Here is a 13,584-nt window from a genome sequence, read left to right on the forward strand (position 1 = left end):
TTTCCATGACATTTAAAAGTTTTTTCGAGCTATGTGATCAATGTATCTTAAGAGCTCCCAATACAGAGGGTCCTCGAGTTACAACACAGTTCTGTTCCTACAACAGTGACATAACCCAAATTTTGGTATAAGTAAGTCCAAACCCACCCTAGACTAAGTCACTTACCTATCATAACATAGTTGTTAAATCATAATCTAAAACATAAAAACACAATTAAGCCACAGGAAAAGTAAAAGGATATAAATATACTGTACTACACACTGTACTGCAGTAACAGAAAAATGACCAAAATATGAGTATAAAAAAAGTCCTTACCTTTATTCCTGCTGTTGGCTTGCACACTGGAAGGGGCATTGCAAGGTGGAAGAGAGTGACTTATTGGGAGGGGGAAGCTGGAGAGGCAGGAGAACCTGCAGAAGGTTCTGGAGATACTGGGTCAGGTGAATCAGGGTTGCCTAAGGAACATGCAGGAGATGCTGGAGATGATTCTACTTGTACTACAGGTGTTTCTACAGGTGTTTCATCTCGAGAAGCAGCTGATGTAGAGGGTACAACATCTGTTGCAGGCCTCTCTGCCTTCTTAAAGAATTGTCCCAGGCTAGTCTGGAACTAGTTCGCCACATAGTCTGTAAGTACAATGCTGACAGCGTAAGCTGAAACACATCTCAATTTTTTAAAGTTTTGATGGGAGTGAGCATCATAAACTGGAAATGTCGTATGTTGAGACTGTTGTAACCAGAGGACCCTCTGTATTGGGATTGCATGATACGCTTTAAAAACGAAAAGTATGTGCCAATATTCACTATGTATTATGCAGTATTTATGTCTTTTGTGTGTAAAACTTCAACTGATTTCTCTTTTGTCATTCATAAATGAATGGAAGAAAATTTATTACAGTTGGTTTTGCTAAATCTTAATTTAAAAGTATTATTTTCAAAGAAATTAATTATTCATAATAAAATATTTTTATTTTTATTTATTTATTTTTTTGATGTAAGAAATTTTCAGTTGTTTTTTTGGCGCTGTGGGTCTCAAAGTAGAGAGGTCTTCCAGGGGTTAGAGGTCATTCTTTCTCTAGCCTCAGTACTTTTTCCTTTAGGTTGTGATCTTTAATTGGATACATCTTGTTACTAGAGTACTGAAAAGATTTCCAAGGAGCTTTACAGAAACATTTTTAGTCATGTAGTTAAGTTTTTTCAAATAGCAAATGCATATTAGTTTAAAGCTAGACATTTCAAACAGGAGGTGTGGATGTCAGGGGTACTGTGTGAGATTTGGCGGTTAGATATTTTATTTAGAAGACAATAATCAGGTGGTCTACCTTGGCTCAGTTACTATAGATGCTGTGTGGTGCACATTTTTGTGAAACATAGGCTTTTAAAGGTCATTATTTTTGCCATATAGCTAACAGACTTCCCAAATATACTGGGCATGTTAGTTTCTTTCTGTTCCTGTAATAAGCACATATAAAAAAGTAAACTTTACAAGCTGCTGTAGACTAATACTGTGTTGCCAAAGCTCTTGACTTTTTAACTTTCATGTCCATATATGACAGTGTATAGAAATCCATTACAAAATTATTTGAAACACTATTAAGCAATGCATTTCTTTAAAAGTCTAATACTTTATTTATTTTGCTATAAAATATAAAGCATGGTCATAAAATGTTAAGTATATATATTTTACATTTCTCCTCTGAATTGTTAAAGGAATTGATGATCTTATTTATGAAAAATAAATTCTGTCACCTACTTTCATTTTATTTTATTTATTTAAATTTGTTCTTCTTGTTTGTATTATAAAATGTATTTTATGATTCTTAATAAGATATGAATGTGAAAAAATAAACTAGCTGATAAACCTTTAACCAGACTCATCAAAAAATAAATAAATAAAAGAGAGAGCGAGAACCCAAATAAATAAAGTCAGAAATGAAAGGGAAGTGACAACTGATACCACAGGAATACAAATAATTATTTTAAAAAACACTATGAGCCTGACTAGTGGTGGTGCAGTGGGTAGAGCATTGACCTGGAATATTGATGTTCCAGGTTCGAAACCCTGAGGTTGCCAGCCGGCTTGAGTGTGGGCTCACCCTCCTGAACACAGGGTTGCCAGCTGCAGCATGGGATCATCGACATGATCCCCGGGTCTCCAGCTTGAACCCAATGTCACTGGCTTGAACAAGGGGTCTCTGGCTCAGCTAGAGCACTCTGGTCAAGGCACAGATAAGAAGCAATCAATGAACAGCTAAAGTGAAGCAACTATGAGTTGATGCTTCTCACATTTCTCCCTTCCTGAATCACTTTCTCTAATAAAAAAATACTATGAATGATATACCAAAAAATTGGACAATCAGGGCAAAATGGATACATTGGGAACATGTGATCTTCCAAGACTGAATCAGGAAGAATCTGATTTAAAAAATCTGGACAGATCAATTACAATGAACAAAACTGAAGCAGTAATCAAAAAAATTCCAGAGAACATTAGTTCTGGACTGGGTGACTTCACAGGTAAATTTTTTCAAACATTCAAAGAACTAATACCTATTCTTATAAAATTATTCCAAGAAATTCAAAAGAATTGAAAACTCCCAAGCTCATCTTACGAGGCCAGCACTATCCTGATTCTAAAGCCCAAGACATTACAGAGAAAGAAAATTATATGCCAATATCTCGGATGAACGTAGATGCAGAAATCATGAACACAATATTAACAAACCAATTTGAGTAATAGATTAAAAAGATCACACATCATTATCAAGTAGGATTTATTCCTGAGAGGCAAGATTGGTTTAATATCCGCAAATTAATTAATATGATATAGCACATAGACAAAATGAAAGATAAAAATCATATCATATCAATAAATGCAGAAAAAGCATTTGATGAAATACAGCACCCATTTACAATAAAAGCTCTTAGCAAAGTAGGAATAGAAGAAGCATAACATAATAAAGGCTGTGTATGAGAAAGCCACAGCTAAAATTATTCTCAATAGAGAAAAACTGAAAGCATTTTTCTTAAGATGAGGAACAAGACCGGGTGTTCACTTTCTCCACTCCTACTCAGCATAATACTAGAGGTTCTGGTCACAACAATTGAGAAGAAGAAATAAAAGGTGGCCAAATTGAAAAGAAAATAAAGTAAAACTGTTATTATTTGCAGATGACATGATACTATAAATAGAAAGGCCTAAAGATTCTACCCAAAAACAAGTACAATTAATAAGTGAATTCAGCAAAGTAGAAGGATACACAATTAATATTCAGAAATTGATAGCATTTCTGTAGCTCGATAAGGAACTATTAGAAAGTGAAACTAAGAAAACAATCCCATTTACAATTGCACCAAACAAATATTGAGAAATAAATTTAACCAAGGGGATAAAAGACCTGTACTCAGCAAATTATAAGACATTGAAGAAAAAAGTTGAAGAAGATACAAATAAACAGAAGCATATATAGATATTTTGCTCATGGATAGGAAGAATTAGGATCACTTAAATGTCCATACGACCCAAAGCAATCTATAGATTCAAAGCAATCTCTATCAATATACTGATGGTATTTTGCACAGAACTAGAACAAATAATCCAAAGATTCATATGGAATCAAAAAAGATCCAAAAATAGCCACTGTAATCTTGAGATAGAAGAACAAAGTTGGTGGTATCACACACTTGATATTAAAGTATACTACAAGGCTATAGCAATCAAATCAGAATGATACTGGCATAAAACAGGCACATACTTGACATGGAACAGAGTAGAGAGCCCAGAAGTAATTCCATGTCTATATAGTCAATATATGACAAAGAAAGCAAGAATACACAATGGGGTAAAGACAATCTATTCAATAAATGGTGTTAGGAAAATTGGACATTTACATGCAAAAAGAAAAATAAAACTAAACCATTTTATTACCCCATATACAAAAAATCCTCTCAAAATGGATTAAGAACTTGAATGTAAAACTCAAAACTGTAAAACTTGTAGAAGAAAATAGACAGTAAACTTTGACATTTCTCTTAGCAATATTTTTTCTGTTATATCTCTTTGGGCAAGGGTAACAAAACCAAAAAAACCCAAAAAACAAATGGGACTAAATCAAACTAAAAATTTTGCACAGCAAAGGAAACCATCAACAAAATGAAAAGACAACCATCTGAATGGGAGAACATATTCACTGATACAGCTGATAAGGGGTTACTGTCTAAGATTTATAAAGAACTTGTATAAGTCTACACCAGAAAACACCCAAACAATACAATTTAAAAATGGGCCACAGGCCTAAGTAGACATTGCTCCAAAGAGGACATACACATGGCCAATAGTTACATGAAAAATTTCTCATTGTTACTAATCATCAGAGGAAAGCAAATTAAAATGACAATGAGATATCTCCACATACCTTTCAGAATGGCTATCATCACTAAACCAATACACAACAAATACTGGCAAGAATATGGAGAAAAAGAAACCCTTGTGCTTTGTTGGTGTGAATGAAAATTGATACTGCCACCATGTAAAACAGTGTGAAGGTTCCTGAAAAAATTAAAAATGCCATATGACCCAGCAAATCTATTTCTGGTTATGGTCCCCAAAAAATCCAACACACTAAATTAAAAGCATATATGCACCCCTATGTTCATTGCAGCATTATTCATAATAGTCAAGAGATAGGAGCAGCTCAAGTGGCCATCAATCAATGAATGGTTTAAAAAGTTGTGGTACATGTATACAATGAGATATTATGCAACCATAAAAAGGAATGAAATCTTACCGTTTGCAACAGCTTGAATGGACCTAGAGGGTTTTATGCTAAGTGAGATAAGTCAATCAGAGAAAGACAAATACCACATAGTATCACTTATATATGGAATCTAAAGAACAAAATAAACAAATAAATAAAATTGAAATGGACTCATAGACACAGGGAACAGACTGATGCTTGCCAGAGGGTATGGAGTTTGGGAAGCTAGGTAAAAATGGTGAAGGTATTAACAAGTACAAAGTGGTAGTTACAAAATACTCACGGGGGTGTAAAATATAGCATATGGTATGTAGTCAACAATATTGTAATAACTGTATCTGGTACTAGGTGGGGAGACTCTTTCTAAATTATATGATTATCTAACCACTTTGTTGTACACTAAAACCAATATGAAATAATATTGACTGTCACTGTAATTAATAATAAAATAAAAACAAAAGCTACTACAGTTTCTAGGTCCTAAAAAGTATATAAATAAATATGAAATCTTTAAAATCAAACAAGAGAAACATCATGTGCCAATCATCTAAAATCAGTTCACAAGAAAAGCAAATGACCAATAAATGTATTTTTTTAAATGCCCAGGCCCACTGATACTCAATGAAGCGAGCATTTAAATAACTAGATACTACATCTCAATCATCAGACAGAAAACAAATGAAAACTCAGAGAACCCAGGTGTCCGAAAGTATGGAGCAGCCTGTACACCATGAGCCTGGAACAACTGGGGAATTGGTGCCACCATTTTGGAAAAACCCAGTTCTCTCAAGTGAAGATTTTCCTTGTGGATAATGCTCCCAACCATCGTAGGCATTCTGTCATTGACAGAAGTGTGGTTATGTAGCCCATAATAGTAATAAACACATGCGCACACACTTCTTGGTTCCCTCTCTAAAGAAACCTGACTGATACAGTAAGATTTTTGAAAAATAAAATGTATAGGCAGATGCAGTCAATTCTAACATGCTGAATTAAAAGGAGGCTGGTATTTTACATCATTCAGAAACCCCAGGCCCTGGCCAGGTAGCTCAATTTGTTCGAACATCACCAGATACTCCAAGGTTGTGTGTTTGAGCCCTGGCTAGAGTGCATACAAGAATCAACAAATGAATGCATAAGTGGAACAACAAATAGCTGTTTCTCTCTCTCTCTCTCCCTTCCTCTCCCTTTCTAAAATTAATAAATAAGTTTAAAACAAATTTAAAAACCCTAAATTTGTGTAGGTTTCAAGTGCATAATTCTGTTGTCACCTCGATATATTTAATTTAATAAAAGGATTGGGATGAGATCATGATGGCCTCAGGGTAAACCAGAGAAAGATGTGAACCCTCAAGGAAGGGCCACTTTACAATACTCCACAACGTACCTTGGTATTTTATGCTTATATAATTGCCCCTCCTTTCAATTAAAAAAGTCCATTGTTCTGGAACAAAAAAAAAAAAAACCCCAAAACTCTACTTGTCAAACTAAAAGAGAACATAGAAATCATCTAGTATAACTCTTTAGGAAATTAAGCCCCAGAGAAGGTAAGTGACAGGTCCAGCTGGCAAAGAAGAATATACCTGATATCACCTGCTTTTGAAAGATTGGCAGTATCCTCTCCATGGGGCTTCTTAAAATATGATACATCTGACTCTTTTCCCCCCTGCTCTCAGCAATCTTGGGAGGATACCGCAGAACCCAAGGTAAATTATGACCAAGTTCAATTTCAAGACTTCCCCCCACGAGTTACATTTTTCTAAGGGGAATATTTGAAAGCCAGTCTGTGACCTGTCTGGTGGGAAGCTCCCCTTTGCTAAATCTGAGGGGTCCACCTCTCCCTGATGTTTGTCACCCCAGCAGACCTTGTTGGAGCCCCAGGCTGTGCATCTACCCCAATCCCAATAGTGGGAGAGGAGGGATCCTGCTCTGCCCATACGTAGTCCTTGTGCCTAGAAGAGTCTGTTGAGAATCACAGATGCTGAAATTCAGAGTCCCTGAGCTGAACTACAGCTGGTTTCTTATTTAAGAAGGTACTTGTGAATGTCGCGGGCAGCCTGTTTTCCTATTTAAACAGTGAAAGGATAACTGTGGTCTGTGAAGATGAAGTTGAAGAAGTCATTGTCCTTGAATAATTAATGACTTCATCTCCTCTTGCAAAAAAAATTGGTTTATTATCTCAAATGGAACTCTGTCAGTTCTCATTACCCAAGATATAAGTGACATTTAAATAAATATCTGCTGGCGTCCCGGGTCGCGTCTTTGTTCTCTAGGAAGCTCTCCTGCACGCAAGACGAGGGACTTGTGGAGACCACCCCTGGGAGAGAGCACCAGGAGGCGGTGGCAGCCATTTATCATCCCTTTGTCCTGTTACTCCTGTGTTAATAGCAGCCTGACCTCAGTGTGGCAGCAGCAATGACTAGTGAGCTGAAGCTTTCTTCCCCCATTTTTAGCTGTAACAGGTTCAGCTGGAATTTTTCGCGGTTGGGTGAATGAGTGAAACCACAGTGAACGCAGACAGAATTGCAGGTGCCTCTTCTGAAATTTCCCTGATGCTCTGTAGTTTAAATACAGCTGCTTATTGTAAATGAATGTTAGCTATCGTCAATATATATTTTTAAAAGTTATACAGCATGTTTGAATTGAAAGTATACCTCTCTTAAGGCATGGATGAAGAGGTTGAAAAACTACAGAATTAACTTAAAAAGCAAAAAAAAAAAAAGTAAATAAATAAATAATGCTTCTGAGAAAGGGAGAGTAAAATGAATTTACAAATAAGGTTCATTTAAAAAATAAAAAGTGGTCTTATACACAAATACCACACATTCGTATAACTCATAGGTAAACTCCAATATGACTTATAGCAAGTCATATTTCTTTCTATTATCCATATCATTAAAACAATCATGCAAAATAAGAGAACCTCAACAATGCACTGAGCTGACTCTGATGTGAGGGGAATGCTGATGGAAAAGAGCATCAGGCTGATTATAGCATCCAACCTGTCCTTTCATCTGTTTACCCATTTGCACAGGGGAGGTGAATCACAAAGAACAAAGCATTGAAGACAATGCCGCTTCCCCACCAACAAGCAGACTGGGTGGCGGTGAGCAGACTGCACTGGGCAAGCCGCCCTTGAGTGAGGAGTGTGGTGGGGCTGTCCCCCCCACTCTGCCACCACCCTGGAGTGAGGAGTGTGGTGGGGCTGTCCTCCCCACTCTGCCCTGGCCAGCACAGGACTGCCACCTACACCATCGCATACCTAAGTGTGTGCATACACACAAGCACAAATTACACAAAGGAGTAACAATTAGTCAACAAATAGTGTTTGAATACCTACTAGGAAAGTCCTGTTTCACATAGTGGTAAAAATGACTATCAAGAAAGACAGTGATCGTCCCCTGGCTGGTTGGCTCAGTGGTAGAATGTACGCCTGATGTGTGAAAGTTCTGGGTTCAATTCCCAGTCGGAACACACAGGAGAAGCAAATTAATGTTAGTGGGGTTAACCAAAAAATAATCAAATAAATTTAATTTTTTTTTTAAATGAAGAAAAGAATTTCACATCTGACAGACTCACTAGAGTAAAACAGGTGGCAGCTGCCCAGGTGTGCACATATAAACATGTACAAACTATCGCAGCTAATTGCTGGTATTTTCTAGGAGCTTTTTGTTGGCCCTGCAGTCATGCAGTCCCTGTGGACTGCCAAGCGCTCATCCAAAATGATTTGCATACGCTTGCTAGAGGAGGTTAGGATGTAAAATTGCCCGAGCCTAGAAAATTCCAATTCAAGGCAAACGGACCAATGTTGCTCCAATGCAGCGGCCAAAATGCACATCCACTTCCACCAGCGCTGCGGATTCCTTGGCGTCCACACCGGAAAAAAGGGATCCTCCCTCTGTGGGGCCTTCCTGTGACGCACAGCAGGGATTTCCTAACTGAGATCCGCGTTCCTGTAAGAGACAGAGGTCCCACAAATAATCAGAAAGCAATTAGAAGGGAGACGTTTTCACAACAAAACCGTGACAACTGTCTGACTGATACACAGAACGGAGACTAACTGTGGCGTAGACAGCGAAGGAAGCAGACAGAAGCAGGGGCTGGCTGACGGGAGGTGGGTTAGTTTGCTGGGGCAGCCATAACAAAATTTCACGAAGTACACAAAGTAAGGGGATGAAAGTGAGGGGAAATCTGTTGTCTCGAGTGTAGATCTGGAATTCTCGAGTCTCGAATATACAGCTCTGGAGGCTTCAAGCTGTCGTCAGGGTCAGGCTCCCTCTGAAAGCTTAGGGAAAACCCTTTTTCTCTTCTTCTAACTTTTGATGTTTGCTGGTAATCCTCAGCATTCCTTGATGTGTAGGTGCGTCTGTCACTCCATCATCATATAACCATCTTCTCTCGTGCATCTCTCTTCTCCTCTTCTTAAAAGGATACCAGTCATTTTAAAGTAAGGGCCCACTCTACTTTCACATGACCTTATCTTGTCCAATTATTTCTGCAGTAACAGTATATTCAAATAAGGTCACATGTCTCAGTTATCAGGGAATAGTGTTCACATATCGTTTTGGAGGAGATACAAGTCAATCCACAGCAAGCTGTGATATAACTATTACACAGGGTGATTAAGGAAGGCCTCTCTGTGGACAATGCATTTAGGAGTAGATCTGTGGTGGAGAAGTTAGTAGAATGACCACAGCTAGAGGAGTTCACAGAGCTAAGGACACACATGGACAGCAGCCATGGTGGGCGGAAAGCCTTGGTGCATTTAGGGAAGTGGAAAGAAGGCTACTTGGGCGGGCCCTTGCAAGCAGAGGGAAGAGGGCAAGGAATAAAATTGGAGATGTAGCAAGCTGCCAAACCACGAAAGCCTTGAGATCCAACCAAAAAAGTTCGGGCTGGATTCTAAAAACTTCAGGATGTCACTCAAGGGTGCCCCTGCTTTGCTTCTGTTGGCCACTGTGGGGCACAGACCCGAGCTCATCAGCAGAGATGAGAGGAGATTGCTTTAGAAGCTCAGCATTTTCTGATGATACCTTGTAATTTTTTAAAAAAAATTTTGATTCTTCAGAGAGGACAAGAATGAGAGGGACAGAAAAACCTGTGTTTGCTATATATCATGCAGATAGAAAGGGAGAAGTGATGTGGAAGAGACTGGTGCTTGGAAGGAAGATGATTTTGAGCCCAGGGGAGAAACTGGCTCGCTGGGAGGACGTGTGGCTGTGTGAAGGGGCTGGATCTAGATGTCCTGCACTCCTGCAATTTGCCGTGACGGAAGGAAGTGGAATGTAGCCTTCAGTGGAAATGGGTCGAATGTGGTAGAGGAGGAGAAGCACTGGGAACAAGGAGAGTAAAAGAGCAGAAAGTGGGGTGAATATTTCAGGTGGAAAGGAGACCACCAGACCCAAAGGACGGAAGATGGCAGGTGACCCAGATTGGCAAGATGAAAGGAAGGTGATCCAATCCAGAAGGAGGCAGAATTCTACAGTCAGAGGGGCTGTTGTGTCTCAGAAAGGACAATGCATTGAGTCCAAGGAGTTGGTGGGTCATGAGAAGAAAGTCTGTATGAGACACGATAGGGGAAGTGAGGATGACAGAAGAATCTGCTTTTAATTAGAGCAAAGGCTGGTAGAGTCTCCGACACAGCATTTTAGGATTTAAAGGAACCTGATGAATAAGGTACAGTGTTTCAGGGGAATTTTGGGGAAGGAGGAAAGGCAGGGTCTGACAGGCTGGATCCAGGGATGTGCAGGGCAGGAAGAGCTTACAGAGTTGCATGTTATGGATATAAGCATCTGTCTGTGTTTGTTAATATTTTAGTAGAGCAAGAGAACTAGGTCAACCTTAGATAAAATAGGGATAAAAAAACTCTCAGATTACAGAAAACAGATGTCAGCTTTAGCATCTGTGTAGCCCCAGTAAGCTGAAAAGATTAAAGACAAATGGAAAGTATGATGCTTCATTCTTATTGGGATGCCCATGGCATTGAGGGAGGGGAGGGAGGAGAGGAAAAACCTCTTAGACTTAAAAGGATGTAGTACGATTGGATAGGCCAGAAGGGAAGATTAAAAATACAGAATCAGGATCAAAACCAATGGAATAACACATAACCTTTATTCTCCGCAAAGAGACCTGCCTCTGGGATTCTTAATTTGCACCCACTGCTCTCTCCAGCCTTGAGCCTCATTGCCCCAGGGGTGGAGTGTTGCTGCTGAAGGCTTCCAGTGGACTTCTGTCCTGGGAGCCGTCCTCAAAGAGGGCCTGGGGAACAGCACATGTGCAGTGGCTGGCCCAGCGCTGGCTCTCCACGCGGGGCATCTCTGAAGGGCCAGCCAAACTGCAGAGCTTTTATTTGGAGGCATGGACAAACACCAAAGAAATGTTGTATTTTCTTCCTCCCTTTTGTGGGAAGCCCTTATATTCTTGGGCCTGGGTTTTCTTTTCTCCAAGTAGATGTGAAAAGCTTCTTGCATTTTGGGGTTAAGGTTTTAATTTGGAGGGCTTGACTCACCTAGGGATTAGACTGGAGTGACTCCCTGGGGGAGAGGATGGAGGCAGAAAGAAGAGGGTCATGGCCAGTCCTGGAGGTGGACATCCTGCCTGCTGACAAGGCTGCCGGAAAGTGGGATGTCTTCTGGGTGCTGGACTTCTGCCCTCACCCAGCTGTGATCATCTGAAAAGGGGTAACTGAATAAACAAGTGCCAAGGTGCAGGACCACACGCATCTGAGGGTGGGGTTCACTGCTCACTTGAGCACATTTTATCAAGATGATATAGCCTTTCACTAATTTGTAAGAATGTATGTTGACATGGCATTTGTTAAAAATATATTTAGAAACACAAATTTTAGTGCTGCGGGTTTTAATCTCTATTATGAATCATTGGCATTACCTAGATTGTTTGGTAAAACAGATTTCTGGGTCCCACCTAGAGTTTTTTGATTCATTAAGTCCAGGGTGGGCTGAAATGTGCATTTCTAACAAATTTTCAGGTCCTGCTGAAATTGCTGGTTCCCAAACCACTGTGTGAATGCAACTGAAGAGTCTCCTAGTATGGTCTCCCTGAAAGACCTTGGGGCATGTGGGTTAGGTTATGAGAAGGACTTCCTTGGAATGATGGACACTGGATTGGCCGAGCCAGTTTCAGTTTGCTTTAGAAAATAGAGGAATGTCGCGTGTTTGTCATCCCTGAGCACATGACCACTAGCCATCAGTCTCTGCACCACCTGGGCAGCAGAGCTCAGTGTGCACCTACTCCGAGCAGCCTCAGCTGGACCAGGGACTTGCTCGAAGTAGGGCCCACTGCCTCCGCTCTGCTGAAACGGCAAGTGTGGGTTGTGGCCCAGCTGGCTGTGTTTCATCCCCCTCCAGGTGATGATCATACAGGGTAGAATTTGAAAGATGCTGGCCTACAGCTTCTGACCTCCAACAGGCCTGGACATCTCCCAGGGATCTCATTAAATCTCATCTGAGGCTGTGGTCTGGGTGCAATCTGCTCCTCTGGCCAATGAAAAGTCAGGGCTTCTGAGAGACCATTATAAGCATGTTGCTCCTGTGTAAATGGGGGTCTCTGGGGCCAGTGCTTCACTTTCTAGAACAAACAGTAATGATATGTAGCAACATGCAGAATTCTACCATGATGCCTAATCTGAAAGCCTGAACTGGCTGGCACCCTTCATCAGCTCCAGAAGGACTCTGCCTTCAGCTACTTAGCTCTTTCCATCTTCTCACCCTTCTCTGTTTAGTCCTCAACCACTATCTTGTCATTTAACCAGATAACCTGCATTTTGGGTTGTCATGTGCAATGTCATGTGTAAATCCCATTTATTAGATCCCCGCAACAGCAGGTGAACAAACAGGAAAACAGCCCCTCGAGGTGGCGGACAAGCAATCCATGCCCAGGGAGAGCACCCGTAGCCTGATGTAGGCTATACACACGCGGCACTGCCACATGCTCACGCACTAACCAGGCAAAGTGCAAGCGAGCAAGCCTAGCACAGCCGTTTTCCCAACATCACTGAAAACAACATTCTGATTTTTTAGTCTGGATGGTTCTTTCTGATTCCAGAGATGGCAGCAGGTAGTGCCCAGAACCTCCCACAGTGTATCTGGACCCTCCTCTGGGACAGCTTTCCCAATGTCCATCCATTCACTTGAAATGAAGAGGAGATGGGGGATTGCAATGCAGGTGGCCGAGGCGAGGCAGGTCCCCACTGGATTCAGGCAGATGGTAGAGAAACTGCAGAGCTGGAAAACACCAGGCCATTCCTGTTTATTGAAGTCTCGCAGAGATGAATATACAAAGGAAATAAACAAAGGAAATTCAGGCAAGCGAATAAACAAAGAAAAACCTGCTTTTTGCCATGGAGGTCAAGGGATCAGGAACACGGCCTCTCACAGGGGCAGGAAAGTGATCTGGGAGGAAAAGCACACATAGCTTTTCATAGAGACACACACTAACTTCCTGCCACGTGCTTAGGCATTAATTGTGCGAAGTACTTGCAGCCAGGAAACCAGCGAGCAAGCCTAACACAGCTGTTTTCTCCACGGGGATGGAAGAACGCTCCTGCTTTTCAAAATGGGGGTAGATTTGCTGATAGTAGTCTTAAATTACTGAAAGAAAAAGAAAAACTGTATTTTTTCATATTCCAATGGCCATAGTTTCAAGGTCAGAATTAGGACAAACTAGTGAGCAAAATAAATTTTCTGGATTATAATTATAATTCTTGACTAAGATTTTAAAGAAACATTTCCTATGAACAACAGGGTAGAAATTTACTTTAGAAATGACTATCAAAGGTTAATGCTGTTTGAAATTATACAGAAATTCA

Source organism: Saccopteryx leptura, chromosome 2 (genome assembly GCF_036850995.1).
Source record: "Saccopteryx leptura isolate mSacLep1 chromosome 2, mSacLep1_pri_phased_curated, whole genome shotgun sequence".
Taxonomy (NCBI): Eukaryota; Metazoa; Chordata; class Mammalia; order Chiroptera; family Emballonuridae; genus Saccopteryx; species Saccopteryx leptura.